This window comes from Geotrypetes seraphini, chromosome 9 (assembly GCF_902459505.1).
Source record: "Geotrypetes seraphini chromosome 9, aGeoSer1.1, whole genome shotgun sequence".
NCBI classification, from domain to species: domain Eukaryota; kingdom Metazoa; phylum Chordata; class Amphibia; order Gymnophiona; family Dermophiidae; genus Geotrypetes; species Geotrypetes seraphini.
The window spans coordinates 189216903-189231375 of record NC_047092.1 but is presented as its reverse complement, the minus strand read 5'-3'; the positions used below and the strand labels follow the sequence as shown (position 1 = coordinate 189231375).

Sequence of the window (14473 nt, the reverse complement as noted above, 5' to 3'; positions counted from 1 at the left end):
AGCAGCAACAGATTCTGAGTATGAGTTCAGAGAACAAAACAGCCATTTTGTGGATGTCACCATGTAATAAGGAGCAAAGTCTGGTGTTGAAATAACCATGGCATACAACTGATGGACTGTGACTGTACCCTGAAGAATGATTTACATCTTCTTACAGCATAAGGCTATGTTAGCAAAAATCCAGGAAACAATTCTCTTTGTTATAGAACAGCCTGGATGAGTTGCGTCATGGGATATGAAGAGACGATGTTTCCCAGAACAGCACTGGGAACTAATTGTAGTGGAAGAACGCACGTCTTTAGAGCACTACAGCCACCTGTGGTGGTGGATAGAAGGCAAAATTCAAGGTAAGACGGACTGACTGATATGGAGCTTCAACATCACCTTTAAACATGAATCATCTGCATGCAAGGTGGATAAAAATCTATGATTTCAAATAAAAATGAGATTTTTTTTTATATAAAATGCTTTTTTGAGAAAAAAATCTATCTAAAGAAGAAAACCACAGCATGATAGCTTTAACGTCAGCTCTACCTACCCATACGCGGTGAGACCCAACCAACAGCAACAATCATGACGACAGCTGCAGAAGACTAAGAGAATGAACATCTATAGTCCAAAAGTTATTCATCATAAAATAAGGACTCGTTTTTAATTATGTAGCATGAGGCTATATATTTATGCAATGTTTACATTTTTTTAGTAAAAGAATTCCATCAATTTATGTCATGGGCAATTTTTCTATCTAGAAGATATCATAGATGCTTGGTTTTACATTTCTCAAAACTGTGAATTTATCTGCAGAGATAACATTCTTCTTCTTCACAGCAAAAATGTTACAGTATAACCTCGTTATAACAGACTTCAAGGTTCCTGGAAAAACGGTCCGTTATATCCACAGTCCGTTATATCCAGAGTTACATTTTTTTAAAACTTTATTTAGGGCAACTTGAAACAATGTACAATCAATGAACAACAGTCACTGCTCAAGCCATATCAGCAACATCAAGAACAAAACTCAGCAAAACATTGGTATGGTACAAAATCATTGCAAACCAGAACACTGTACTGGAAAGAAAAATACTCTGTCATTCTTTTCTGGGCTGCATTTTAATACTATATCACCGGCATGCTACATGCCTTGTAGGCGGAGCCTGCATGTCCATTATAGCCGAATGAAACTACAGCTAAAAATGGATCTGGGGATCAAATTGTTTGTCCGTTATATCCAAAAGTCCGTTATATGCGAGCCCGCTATATCCAATGATTTTCTGTATGTTTATAATGGTGCTCAGCCGGGACAGTGGACCTCGTCCGCTATAAGCGAAGTTCCGTTATAACGAGATTATACTGTATAAAATATACAAAGTTGAGAAAAAGACCTTGGCCCCATTGTTCTTTTGCAAATCGATGTACACAAAATCAGCCCCTTACCTGTTAAGTGGTAAGTTTATATATCTGCACAAGTTTGAGAAGGGAAAGGCAATCAGTAAAAATGAAAGTGAAACCTTTTCAGCAGCAGACTCCACAATTTATTTGATCTTTGGAAGAGAAAACCTACAAGAGCATAATAATAGTCTTAGGCTGGGATAGGCCAGTTGTCCATCTAGCCCAGTATCCCATCTTCTTGGAGGCCAATCCAAAGTCACAAGTACCTGGTAAAAACCCAAATAGTAGCAGCATTCCATGCCACCGATCCAGGACTATAAAAGACCCAGTTTGGGAATATTTTAATTAAGTTTCTCTACCTATTGGGAAGGCAGGCATGCATACAAAATGCAAACAATGCAATAAAGAAATGCTAGGCCTGGTGGCCCGAATGAATCATCATGAGAAGTGTTTTGATGAAGATGACAAAAGGAACATGTTTGAATAGGCAGGAGCTTCAGGTTGGTAAATCTTTTGATTTCACCACTACCTTGATGAACTGTCATATTTGAGTAAAAATATATGCTATTATTACTGCATATTACTGTCATTTTGATACCTTTATGAAGAAATAAAGTTGAAGCAGTACTAAGAGCTAAATTCACTAAACCTTCTGATACTGTACCGTCTATCTCAAATTCAGTTTTACTGGTTTTGCAATCGTTCCCCGACCCGATTCACTAAACTGCTGCCCGATCAATCTCCTCTCCGATCCGATCAACCCATTCAAACTAGTAAAAACCCCATGTAAAATAGCCAAGCAATTGATTCACTAACAATTGCTTGGCTATTTTGAATCGAGTTTTACTATCCTAAAACCCGACTGCTGCAGACCTGTCGGTAACTGTGTTACCCAGAAAACGAACACAGATCACCTCATAGGATATCCAATCCACAAAAATGAGCATCAATCTAAAGAGAAAGAGGGGGTATTTCAGATAATCTATCAATATATTTGAGCAACTTTCTTGACACAATAGTGTCAAATTTTTATTTAGATTTCATATGATATTTCAGTGCCTACTTACTTATAAACCGTTCATATGGTGCCCCGCTTCAACAACAAACTCATCCACATGAGAAATAAACTAGGAGGTTGAAGTATCAAATGGATATTAAATTCTCAGTAAAGGGACCTCTTATAACATGGATGTTATTTCAAATCCTCATCGTGGATTCATGTGATATAATCATTTACTTCAATGCCTCCTTCCCACACTATTGTGTCAAGAAAGTTTCTCAAATATATTGATAAGATTATCCGAAATACCCCTCTTTCTCTTTAGATTGGTAACTATGTTACCGACAGGTCTGCCGGAGGTATATTTTTTTTTTTTCATGGCACAGATATTTTGCGTGTATTACACAAGCAAAATTTCTGCTCATTAAAAAAATATGGAAAACCCACTGCTGCCAAGGTCCCCCCCCAATGACCCCTTACAAACGTGGCTTACCCCCCCCCCCCCGACAAACACCACAACCGGAAAGATCTCCCCCAAAGAAAAAGGCAGGAGGGATTCCCACTCCATCCTGTCAACAACTACCTCCCCTCACCCCCGAAAAATCCTAGCAGGAAGGATGCCCACTCCCTCCTGCCATCAGCCTCCCTCTCCCTTTACGTTGGGAGCAGGAGGGGTGCCCAGTCAGACCCTCCTGCTCCTCCTATGAAATGTGGGCCTTAGGCCCCAGTGCATCTTGTGATGCATGGGGAGGGGCCCAAGGCCCTGATTGGCTCAGGATCCTCTCTTGGGGGAAGCCTGAGCCAATCAGGGCCTTAGGCCCCTCCCCATGCATCACATGATGCACCAAGGTGGGGGCCTAAGACCCGCATTTCATCAGAGGAGCAGGAGGGTCTGACTGAGCACCCCTCCTGCTCCCAACATAAAGATACAAGGAGAGGACGGCTGATGGCAGGAGAGAGTGGGCATCCTTCCTGCCGGGTTTTTTCAGGGGTGGGGGGAGGTATTTGCCGGCAGAAGGAAATGGGCATCCCTCCTGCTGTTTGTTGTTTTTCTTTCCTTTTCAGAAAACGTGCTGGCCGATAGCAGGAGGGAGTGGGCATCCCTTCTGCCTTTTTCTTCAGGGGAGGGGGAGGTCTTTCCGGTCATTGCATTTGTCGGGGAGGCATGTTTGTCTGGGGGGAGAGCTTTTTGCTTTTTAATTGGGCAGATATTTTGCGTGTGTAATACACACAAAAAATCTGTGCCATTAAAAAAGATGAAAAAAAATACACGACAGAAGCCCTGACAGCAGTGACAGGAGGCTGCTTCTCCTGTCACTACTGTCAGGGCTGCCCCGACTCAATCGTTCACTGAGCAATTGAGTCGGAGAGTTTGCATGCAAATGATTTGCACCTCCTGATAGTGAATCAGTGTAGCATCAGCACTTCCCCAGCGATGACAACTCCAGTGTAGGGGAGGTGTCAGAACCATGCCTGGAAGGCAAACCATGGCAATGGCTCTTAGGTCTCTCAATATATCAACAAAGAGAACTTGCAGTTCTTTTGCATCCTCAGTGCCGTGTCCAATACTGGACACTCAACTCTGCATCAATGACTTCGACATCTATGCTGATGCCACATAGTGTGTCAGAAAGAAAGGGAACAATTTTGGTGATGCTAGAGAAAGAAATCACACGTTTTAGCAGTGTGTTGGATGTGTAGAGAGAAAAAAATCAAAGATTACCAAGATTATGTGCTGGGGGAACCTGGAAGATGCAAATTCTACAGTCATGTCATTCCACTGGTGAGCTATAAATAGAAAAAGGGGGAAGGTACAAACGTAAGGAAGTTCTTCTTCACCCAGAGAATGGTGAAAAACTGGAGCGCTCTTCTGGAGGCTGTTATAGGGGAAAATACCCTCAAGAGATTCAAGATAACGTTAGACAAGTTCCTGCTGAACCAGAATGTACACAGGTAAGGGCCCCCGCATGAGCGGAATGCTGGACATGATGGACCACTGGTCTGACCCAGCAGCGGCAATTCTTATGTTCTTATGTAGTGGTGAGTTTTGGGGCAAAGGTAAGACACACCATATTCGCCACGCTAAAATGATGGTGGAATATCCAATTGGCAATATCAGACAATCTGGCTTACACCTGGATTCCTGGTGAAATTTTGGTGTAAATAGGTAGATCTGAAAAACATCAGCATAAAGGACTGTACTGAAAGTCATGGGAGAAGACGTACCATAAATAAAGCCTGAGGTACACAGGTTGATAATAAAGTGAAGAAGGATCCACACAAAGAGTGCAGTAGGAGGGAAGAAAAAAAAGAGAGAACAAAGATCCAAAAGCACCATCAAGTGCAGTATCCTGTTTCCAAATGGTCAAAGTCTTATGTACCCAGAAGGATCCCAAAGGTTGACCTGTGTGATTTTGGGCCTGTTCTTTATTTATACGTAAACACTCCAAGTAGTATAAGGAGCAATTGTGCAATATTACTTGTGTTAAATCTATGAGAATTAAAATATCTCCACAAGTTCTATAAATAAACAGTTTATATTAATATATTAACTGTTTTTTCTGTGTTTAGTTTCAGTTTGAAGTTGATTGTCCAGTATTCTATTTCAGGGTTTAATAAGAGCATTTAAGATTGTATTGAAGAGATCATAGCGCTGTGTTGTGGTCTAAATATGCCTTCACTTCACCTTAGATACATCAGATAAGTACATAAGCACATAAGCATTGCCTATGCCGAGTCAGACTATAGGTCCATCATGCCCAGCAGTCCGCTCCTGCGGTGGCCCCCCAGGTCAATGACCTGTAGTGATCTATTACTCTAAAGCATTTCGTACTGTATAGTAACCCTCTAATTGTACCCCTGGATCCCCTTTTCCTTCAGGAACTCGTCCAGTCTCTTTTTAAAACCCAAAGTCGTACTCTGCTCTACCACCTCCTCTGGAAGCGCATTTCAGGTGTCCACCACCCTCTGAGTGAAGAAGAACTTCCTAGCATTTGTTCTGAACCTATCTCCCTTCAATTTTTTAGAGTGCCCTCTAATTTTTGTTGCCCCCGCCAGTCTGAAGAATCTGTCCCTCTCTACCTTCACTATACCCTTCATGATTTATAAGTTTCTATCATATCCCCTCTAAGTCTCCGCTTTTCCAGGGAAAAGAGCCTCAGCTTCTCCAGCCTCTCAGCATATGAGGGGTTTTCCATGCCCTTTATCATTTTTGTTGCTCTTCTCTGGACCCTCTCGAGTATCGCCATATCCTTCTTAAGGTATGGCGACCAGTACTGAACGCAGTACTCCAGATGCGGTCGCACCATCGCCCTATACAGCAGGAGGATAACTTCCTTGGTTCTGGTAGTGATACCTTTTTTGATAATGCCCAACATTCTATTCGCCGTTTTTGAGGCCGCTGCGCATTGTGCCTCAGGTTTCATTGTTTTATCCACCAAAACCCCCAAGTCCTTTTCTAGGTTGCTTTCCTCCAATATTATCCCTCCCATCGTGTAACTGTACATCGGGTTCCCTTTCCCTATGTGCATAACTTTGCATTTCTCTACATTGAAGCTCATCTGCCATTTATTTGCCCACTCACTCAGTTTGTTCAGGTCCCTTTGAAGTTCTTTACATTCTTCTACAGATCTAACCTTGCCAGAGTTTTGTGTCATCCACTAATTTTATAACTTCGCACGTTGTCCCTGTTTCCAAGTCATTAATAAATATATTGAATAGCAGTGGTCCCAGCACTGACCCTTGTGGGACGCCACTCGTGACCCCTTTCCAGTCAGAATAGTGTTCCGTTATTCCTACCCTCTGTTTCCTGTTCGCCAGCCAGTTTCTGATCCATCGGTGTATGTCCCCTTCCACCCCATAGTTCCAGTTTCCTTAGTAGGCGCTTGTGAGGTACCTTGTCAAAGGCTTTCTGGAAGTCCAGGTATACTATGTCTATGGGGTCACCTTTGTCCAAATGTGATTTTGATACACTCTTTTTTTATATATATTCTTACATTTATGTTACTTACTGAAACGGAAGGCAGAATGAGAGACGCTTTTGTACTATGATGGTCCCTCAATACAACCAGCGCATGTACAATCATTGGGATAATTGCACTTTTTGGTTGGTGACTGAGCACTTTAAAAGCACATGCTGCACTTCTTATTAATATTTTTATATCTATTAACTGTTTATTTATAGAACTTGTGTAGATTTTTTAAATTCTTTATTTATATGTGTCATAATCCAAGAAAAGGGGCCAAGTCTTAGAAATTGAGTTATTCAGCTGGTTATGTAATCAAGAAGATGTCGATTCAAATGCACCAAACCACATCTTTCTATCATTTCATTTGCCAGAGATATACCGCTTCAATTAGCAAACATTTTTAGTTATAAATAGAACCCTACTGACATTGATGCCTCCTTTCTCAAGTAAGCATGCACTATGACTTGATACCTTTTCTTAAACTGCGAGACATATTCCCAGGCTATTTCAACTATCATAACCTCTGAGGATATTCTAACTTTGGCATTTTGCTAATATATCTTTTGAAAATAACTTACTCTGAAGCATGCACTAATTGAAAAGCTGCTTTCTTTCATTTTTTAAGGTTAGCACCCGCAGCCCAGTTCCACACTGCCTAGTGCCCATGGCTATGTCACTGCTCTGTACCAACAGCAAGTAACTGAACCAAATCTTGATTGCGCGTAATGTAACTCATTTGACAAACATGCCTTTAATCTCCCCACAGACAGCAACAGCCTTTCCTGCTTATTCTAAGACTCACCGTCCCGCTGCTCTCAGCGCAATCTGTTGAATACTTTCTGCCGTTTCTTCTCACCAATTGAAGGTGCAGGACCACTGGGAAACACAAACAAACAGACATGTGAGGCACAATAAGCACTGTAGTCCCCATTTGTGTACCCTGTTCTGCACCCCAAACCATAAAGCAAATGCCGTGCCCTCCCCAGAACCTCCCAGTGACCTAATAACATCACTCACTTTCTACTGCTAAATGTTCCTCAAGATTTAACGGTCCAGCTCCAATCCTTAATTCTTGAGTTCTCAACTCTATCCAACTTCCCAATAATCTTAGACAACTTTAATTTTCATTTTGACGACCCTAGTAATCCCTTCACTTCTGAACTTTAATTCATATTAAGGATCTCAACTTAGCTCCCTTAATTACTGACCCAATACATTCAAGAGGCCATACCCTGGATATGATATTTGTTCCAACTACCCAGACAATTAATTTCACTAAACCCTTTATATCTCAAGTGGCTTGGTCTGATCATTTTCTTATCCTATCATCTCTTTCCTTACATTCAGCCGCCACTTGGCTTCCTTCCAAAAAAATATCCACAAGAAATTTCAGTAAATTGGACTCTTCGGTAATCACTTCATCTTTTCAACTTGACATCTGGGACCTAGACAATGTTCCCTTAGACAATCAAATTGTGATTTGGGAAGAGGTGTGCCGATCCCTTCTCAACAACTTTGCGCCTATTGTCACTCGTACTATTTCTACTAAAAAACAGAAGAACCCATGGTTCAACTCTGATCTGCTTCTTCTTAAATGTCAGCTTCGCTTCTCGAGCGTAAATGGCATTCTAATCCTTCCACTTATAATCTCCACAAATATAAAGAGTACTCTCAATACTATAAGAACTCAATCAATCTTACAAAGAAAAAATACTTTACAAAATGTATAGGGAAAGCAAGAAACTCTTCGCATAGGAAAAGCAAGAAACTCTTCCACTCTATATTCCATCCTTAAAAATCTCACTCATTCTAAACCAAACAACTCAACACCTACTAAGGATACTCCCCACAACCCAGAAGTTCACTGATTTCTTTCAGGACAAAATCAATTCTATCAGGTTAGACATCTTAAGACAAGGCCCCTTGACTAACAAAACTCTGGATGAAGATATTAACCCACTATGTTCCACCTATTTGAATTTTTCAATCCCTTCAAACAATGAGCTTCAACATGTTATCCAATCACTTAATTCAAAAGGGACTAAGATGGAGATTATTCCTCCATCTCTATTAAAAAAAGTACACTTTTCCAGCATTGCCCCATTTATTTCCATATTCATAAATCAATGCCTAAGCTCATCTTCCATCCCCAAGGTCTGGAAAGACTCCATCACTCATCCTATAATCAAAAATCTGAAAACATCCACAAAAGACTAATAATTTTCGACCAATCGCAAACTTACCATTTTTGGCTAAGTTGGCAGAGAAGGTAGTACATAACCAAATACTAAACTTCATTGAAAAAACAAATATCCTTCACCCAAACCAAACTGGTTTTCGCCAACATCATTCTACAGAACACTATTAAGACTGACCACCTCAATCCAATACTTTCAAGATCTACGTACGTCGGTAGTTCTCATCTCACTGGACCTATCAGCATCATTTGATAAGGTTGATCAATTGCTTTTGAAAAGATTATCTGCCATAGGAATCAAAGGCACTATAATGGTTCCACTCTTATTTCACAGACCGAACTTCTACTGTGGTATTCAATGGCTCAAACTCAAAAACCTATAATAATCACTTTGGCAATCCATAAGGATCAATACTTTCTCCGCTATTGTTCAACATCTATCTGGTGCCACTACTGACGTTATCCCAATCTATAGGCTTTACATCTTATGCCTAAGCAGATGATATTCAGCTCATCCACCCAATTGATCCCTCAAATAAGAATGAAATCCACGCCATCAATTTAAAATTAACTAGTATTAAAAACTGGCTTAGAGATAACGTTATCCCTAAGCACAGCTAAAACAAATTATCTCCTCTTCCCGTGGAAAGAGGGCATTCAGTTATCTACCGAAATCAATATCGATAACGTCCCAATATTTGTATTTTTTACTATATTATTGTATTTTGCTGATTGTCCAGCTCTTTTTAGTGTAAACTGCCTAGAACTTTTAGGTTATGGCGGTATAAAAGAATAAAGTTATTATTATTATTATTGATAGTAAATTAAACTTCCATCAACAAATTGGTGCAGTGGTCAGAAACTGCTTCTATAAATGTCAAATGATTAGTTCCCTTGCCAGCCTTCTAGAACCCTCTTCCTTAAACATCTTAATATGCTCGCTTGTAATTTCTAAAATTGATTACTGTAACTCTATTTACAAAGGTATATCACAAAAGGAAATCAGACGGCTTTAACTAATCCAAAATACTTCAAAGTCCTCACCAATTCTAAAAAAATGTGGTGTCACCCCCCATTTAAAAAATACTCACTGGCTTCCCATTCCTCATAGAATTATATTCAAAATTGCTTTACTTACTGTATTTTTCGCTCCATAAGATGCACTTTTTCCCCCCCAAATGTGAGTGGAAATAAGGGTGCATCTTATGGTGTGAATACAAGTTTACCTCCCCCCCCCATGGGTACCTTTTTTAAAATTCTGATAGCAGTGGTCTAGCACGGTCTCGGCAGGAGCTTTCCGCACTCCTGCCCATTCCTTGCTGGACGGCTGCTTCTCTTTCTGCAGAGAGGCGCATAAAGCAGGAGCAGGAGCTTTTCGCGCTCGTGCCTGGTCCCATGCCACTCACTGAATGGCTGCCGTAAAATCGCGAGAACTGATGGCAGCCATTTAGTGAGCGGCGTGGGACCAGGAACGAGCACAAAAAGATTGTGCTCCTGCTTTATGCGCCGCTCTGCAGAAAGAGAAGCAGCCCATCCAGCGAGGGAAGGGCAGGAGCACAGAAAGCTCCTGCCGAGACCACGCTGGACCACTGCCATCGTAATTTTAAAAAAGGTACCCAGGTGGGGGGGGCTGCAGACTGATGCAAAGCAGATAGTCAAATGGAGGCTGAGCTTGGGTCGATTTTGGACCGGAAGGATACACTGCGGCAGGGGATTATGGATTTCCATGAAGAGGGGTCAGAGGTGGAAAACCCCACTATTTTTATCAGCATGGAGGAGGAGAGTGGTTTTGTCAGCAAAGATATCTGTGCAACCAGCGTTGCCCACCATGTTCTTAGACAAAAAGAGTCCTGAGGCTGAGCAAGGGCAACGTATAGAAGGCAAGCAGTGTCCCGGCTTCCCCAGATAAGGAGTCAAAAACCACCAAAGAAACAGTCTATGGTGCTATTACCATAGCAGATGACAGAAAATTACCAGCGAGTTCAGTACAATTTCTTGGGCATGTATTTTGTTAAATATAAATGTGTTAATTTTTTGTGGGGGGGAGGGGTGAACTAGGGCTCTCTTTCAAGTAAGTTGTATGATGGGCGGTACTAGTGAAGTTCAGTGATTTGTCAACTGCCTAGAAATGTTTTAATAGGCAGGTATAAATACAAATGAAAGGTACGGGGTTGTGTGTAAAAAATTGTTAGTTGGCTGGGACTAACCAGAGGGGGGCAGGGTACAAAGCCTTGCAGGGACGGGGGATGAAGACAGGGTGCAGAGCCTGGCAAGGAGTGTGAGGCTGGGTGAAGAGCCTAGCAGGGAGAATTTGGTTCAGAATTTTTTTTTCTTGTTTTCCTCCTCTAAATCTAGGGTGCATCTTATGGTCAAGTGCGTCTTATGGAGCGAATATACAGTACTTTTAAAACACTCAAATCCAGAGAACCAGTCTTCATCGACTAATTACTTATCCCTCATGCTTCCCCTAAAGTTCTTAGATCCTCCTCTCAAAATTTACTCTTTGAACTTGAAACTTGAACGAATCTCTTCTCTCTCCCTTTTGTTTTTTCCTTTTTTTTGTTCTCTTTTCTTGACTTTATTGTCGTTTTCCCTCCTCCTTTTGTATCCTGGTCGTCTATTTTCGTTTTTGTTGAGTATTTTAACCTTATAATTCCCCTTTTTTAAACATTTTTGTATATCGCCTAGAATCTGAGATTTTTATTAAATTTTAAATTCTATCTTCTATTAGGCAAAACTGTGGCATTTAGCAGAGTCAAGAAAAGCTGCAGCAGCAAGTGAACAATGGGGAAAACAAGGAAAGTAAGGGCCAAAACATCAAATTAAGCAAAATTCCCTTAATCCCCTGAGAAACAGTTAAAACGTCAAAATTAAGTTCAAAAATAATTTCCTCAATTTCTAAAAATTCTACGCTGGTTCCAAACAATTGTCATTTTTCCCCCCCTTTTGACTCAGCACCTTCCTAGCCCTGGTTTTGATTGAGCTATAAGTATGGAAGAGTAGTCAAATCTTGGCACCCAAGTTTTCTAAATATTTTTCAACCCCTAAACTGCCTATTTCTGTTATTTACAAGATGGAGAGGGGGGCCTCTCCATCTACTGAAGAGCAGTAGAAAACTAATATCCACTAACCGGGAGTAAGACCTAAGGATGACTGTCTTATGATTAAGGCAGTGAAACAGTGCAATAGGGGCAGAAGCAAAACAAAGAGGAAACAGCACAGCCATTACATGGTCTCTGAAGCTTAACCATACAAACACAGAAAATAACAGCAGATAAAGACTATATGGCCCATCCAGCCTATCACACTGCTAAACTCTATAATTCTTTCCTCTCTCACACATCATTACAGCCGTTGTAGTAGCAGAGGACTTGGGCAGGAGTGACTGGGGATTGCTGCTGGCCTGACTACACACTAGACCACCAAGGTATGGACAGTAGACACAGTAGACAGGGAAAGGCGAACCAGGAGGGAGCTTGGGAAAGGTAGACAACAAAGTTTTGGTTCCAGCCGAAAACATAGCATCATTTTTGGCAAAAACCAAAACATTACTAGAATTTTAGGCCAGTTTCAAGTAATTTTCGACTTATTATCTTGCACATTAGCCTTATACAGTAAGCGGCTTACAATCTAGATCAGGGTAAAAGCTACAGGAATAGTGAGGGGGTAGACGTCACGACGGTGAAGATAAGGAAGGTGGAACTACACATGTATAAGAACATAAGAACAAAAGCATGGCCTCTGCCGAGTCAGACCATGGGTCCATCATGCCCAGAGGTCCGCTCCCGCGGCGGCCCCCCCCCCCCAGGTCCATGACCTTTAAGTGATCTTATACCTAAAACCTTCTATTTCCTAATCATTTAATATCCAGTATGGTAACCCTCTAACTATACCCTTCAATCCCCTTTTCCTTCAGGAAATCATTCAATCCCATTTTGAAACCCAAAATCGTACTCTGCCCTATCACCTCTCCGGAAGCGCATTTCAGGTGTCCACCACCCTCTGAGTGAAGAAGAACTTCCTATAATTTGTTTTGAATCTGTCTCCTTTCAATTTTTGCGAATGTCCTCTTGTTTTTGTTGCACCCACTAGTCTGAAGAATCTGTCCCTCTCTATCTTCTCCATACCCTTTATGATTTATAAGTTTCTATCATATCCCCTCTAAGTCTCCGCTTTTCCAGGGAAAAGAGCCCCAGCTTCTCTAGCCTTTCAGCATATGAAAGGTTTTCCATGCCTTTTATCATCCTTGTTGCTCTTCTCTGGACCCTCTCGAGTATCGCCATATCCTTCTTAAGGTATGGCGACCAGTACTGAACACAGTACTCCAGATCCGGTCGCACCATCGCCATATACAGTGGGAGGATAACTTCCTTGGTTCTGGTAGTGATACCTTTTTTGATAATGCCCAACATTCTATTCGCCTTCTTTGAGGCCGCTGCGCATTGTGCCCCTGGCTTCATTGTTTTATCCACTAAAACCCCCAAGTCCTTTTCCAGTTTGCCTTCTCCCAGTACCACCCCCCCCCCCCACCCAATCGTGTAGTTATACATCGGGTTTCCTTTCCCTATGTGCAAGACTTTACATTTCTCTACATTGAAGCTCATCTGCCATTTGTTTGCCCACTCACTCAGTTTGTTCAGGTCCCTTTGTAGTTCTTTGCATTTCTCCACAGTTTTAACCCTACTGGAGAGTTTTGTGTCGTCTGCGAATTTTATAACTTCGCACTTCGTCCCTGACTCCAGGTCATTTATGAATATATTGAACAGCAGCGGTCCCAGTACTGACCCCTGCGGGACGCCACTCGTGACCCCTAAAGACATGGGAAGGAGGCACTGGGGGCACTAAAGACAGGAAGGGGCACTAAGGACTAAGGAATAACCAGAAGAACGGTGCAGTGCTTCCCACAGCACCAGAAAAAACATGTCCCATCTCATGCGCGCTGCTATAAACCGGCACCTGCACAATCAGCTGCACATGGCCGTGACAAACACCGATGAAAGAGAGCCTCGGAATAAACAGGACTACTACTGCTGCACTGAAACTCAACGAGGAAAACAAGTGTGAGCATTAAATCGCACCGCTACTGCCGCGCTGTAACCAACAAGGAAACGAAGCGCGTGCATGCAAAGGGCGGGAAAATCCCGGCTCCCTCAACGGATTTCTAGTCATAAAACTTAGCCTCAATAAAATATCCATTCCTTAAACGTATGTTGACCGAATCCACAGTACTAAGACTCCCAAACAGAACAAAACACATACATACTCACAAGCTTGTTGTTAGGGCCAGTTGAAGCCAGTTAGAGCTGGATGTGCAGCACTAACAGAGCAGAATGTAGCAACTGTGGTCTTCCTTTTTTTTTTTAAACAGAGAGGGGAAAGAAGAATAAATCGAGACCCAGTCAGACCCTCTAGCAATGGAGGGAGGGTGAGGCAGGGACCTGGGGGAGCCCAGGTGTAACCCCTAAAGCTGGCACTGTTCAGCCGGACACCCCTGTCTCCCTGAAGAGAAAATCTCAACAGGAGAAATAGCATTGCCAGCTCACTGAAGAGAAACCTTAACAGGAGAAAATAAAATTCCAGTCACAGTCAGTATCCGCACATACCAAGTCCGTTTTAATCACGATCTCTCAGATACATGGAGCAATCCATCTGGTGTGCCACAAGGATCACCGCTATCCCCTTTGCTCTTCAATGTTTACATGTTCTCGCTGGGTACACAACTATCCCAGCTGGGGATAAAACTATTTAGCTACGCTGACGACTTCACGATAATCATCCCATTCACCAACTCTATCTCGGAAGTCACCCCCAAAGCAACAGAAGTATTAAATCGGATGGAGCAATGGATGACCGAATTCAGACTAAAACTAAACTTAGAGAAAACAAAATTTTTCATAGCAGCGCCATACCCACTCGACA

At 41.9% G+C, this 14473-nt stretch overlaps 1 protein-coding gene across 6 annotated transcripts in view; it reads right to left on the bottom strand.

The window, feature by feature from the left end:
* Positions 1 to 14473, bottom strand: part of EIF4G1 (eukaryotic translation initiation factor 4 gamma 1) — a 292071-nt gene that overhangs the window by 269393 nt on the left and 8205 nt on the right. For 4 of the 6 annotated variants that reach the window (XM_033959150.1, XM_033959151.1, XM_033959152.1 and 1 more), the window contains exon 2: positions 7160 to 7233. The exons of the other annotated variants lie outside the window; for them this stretch is intronic. The gene's annotated coding sequence lies outside the window, so the exon portion shown is untranslated. The remainder of the gene's footprint in view (positions 1 to 7159; positions 7234 to 14473) is intronic. 6 annotated transcript variants of the gene reach the window in all.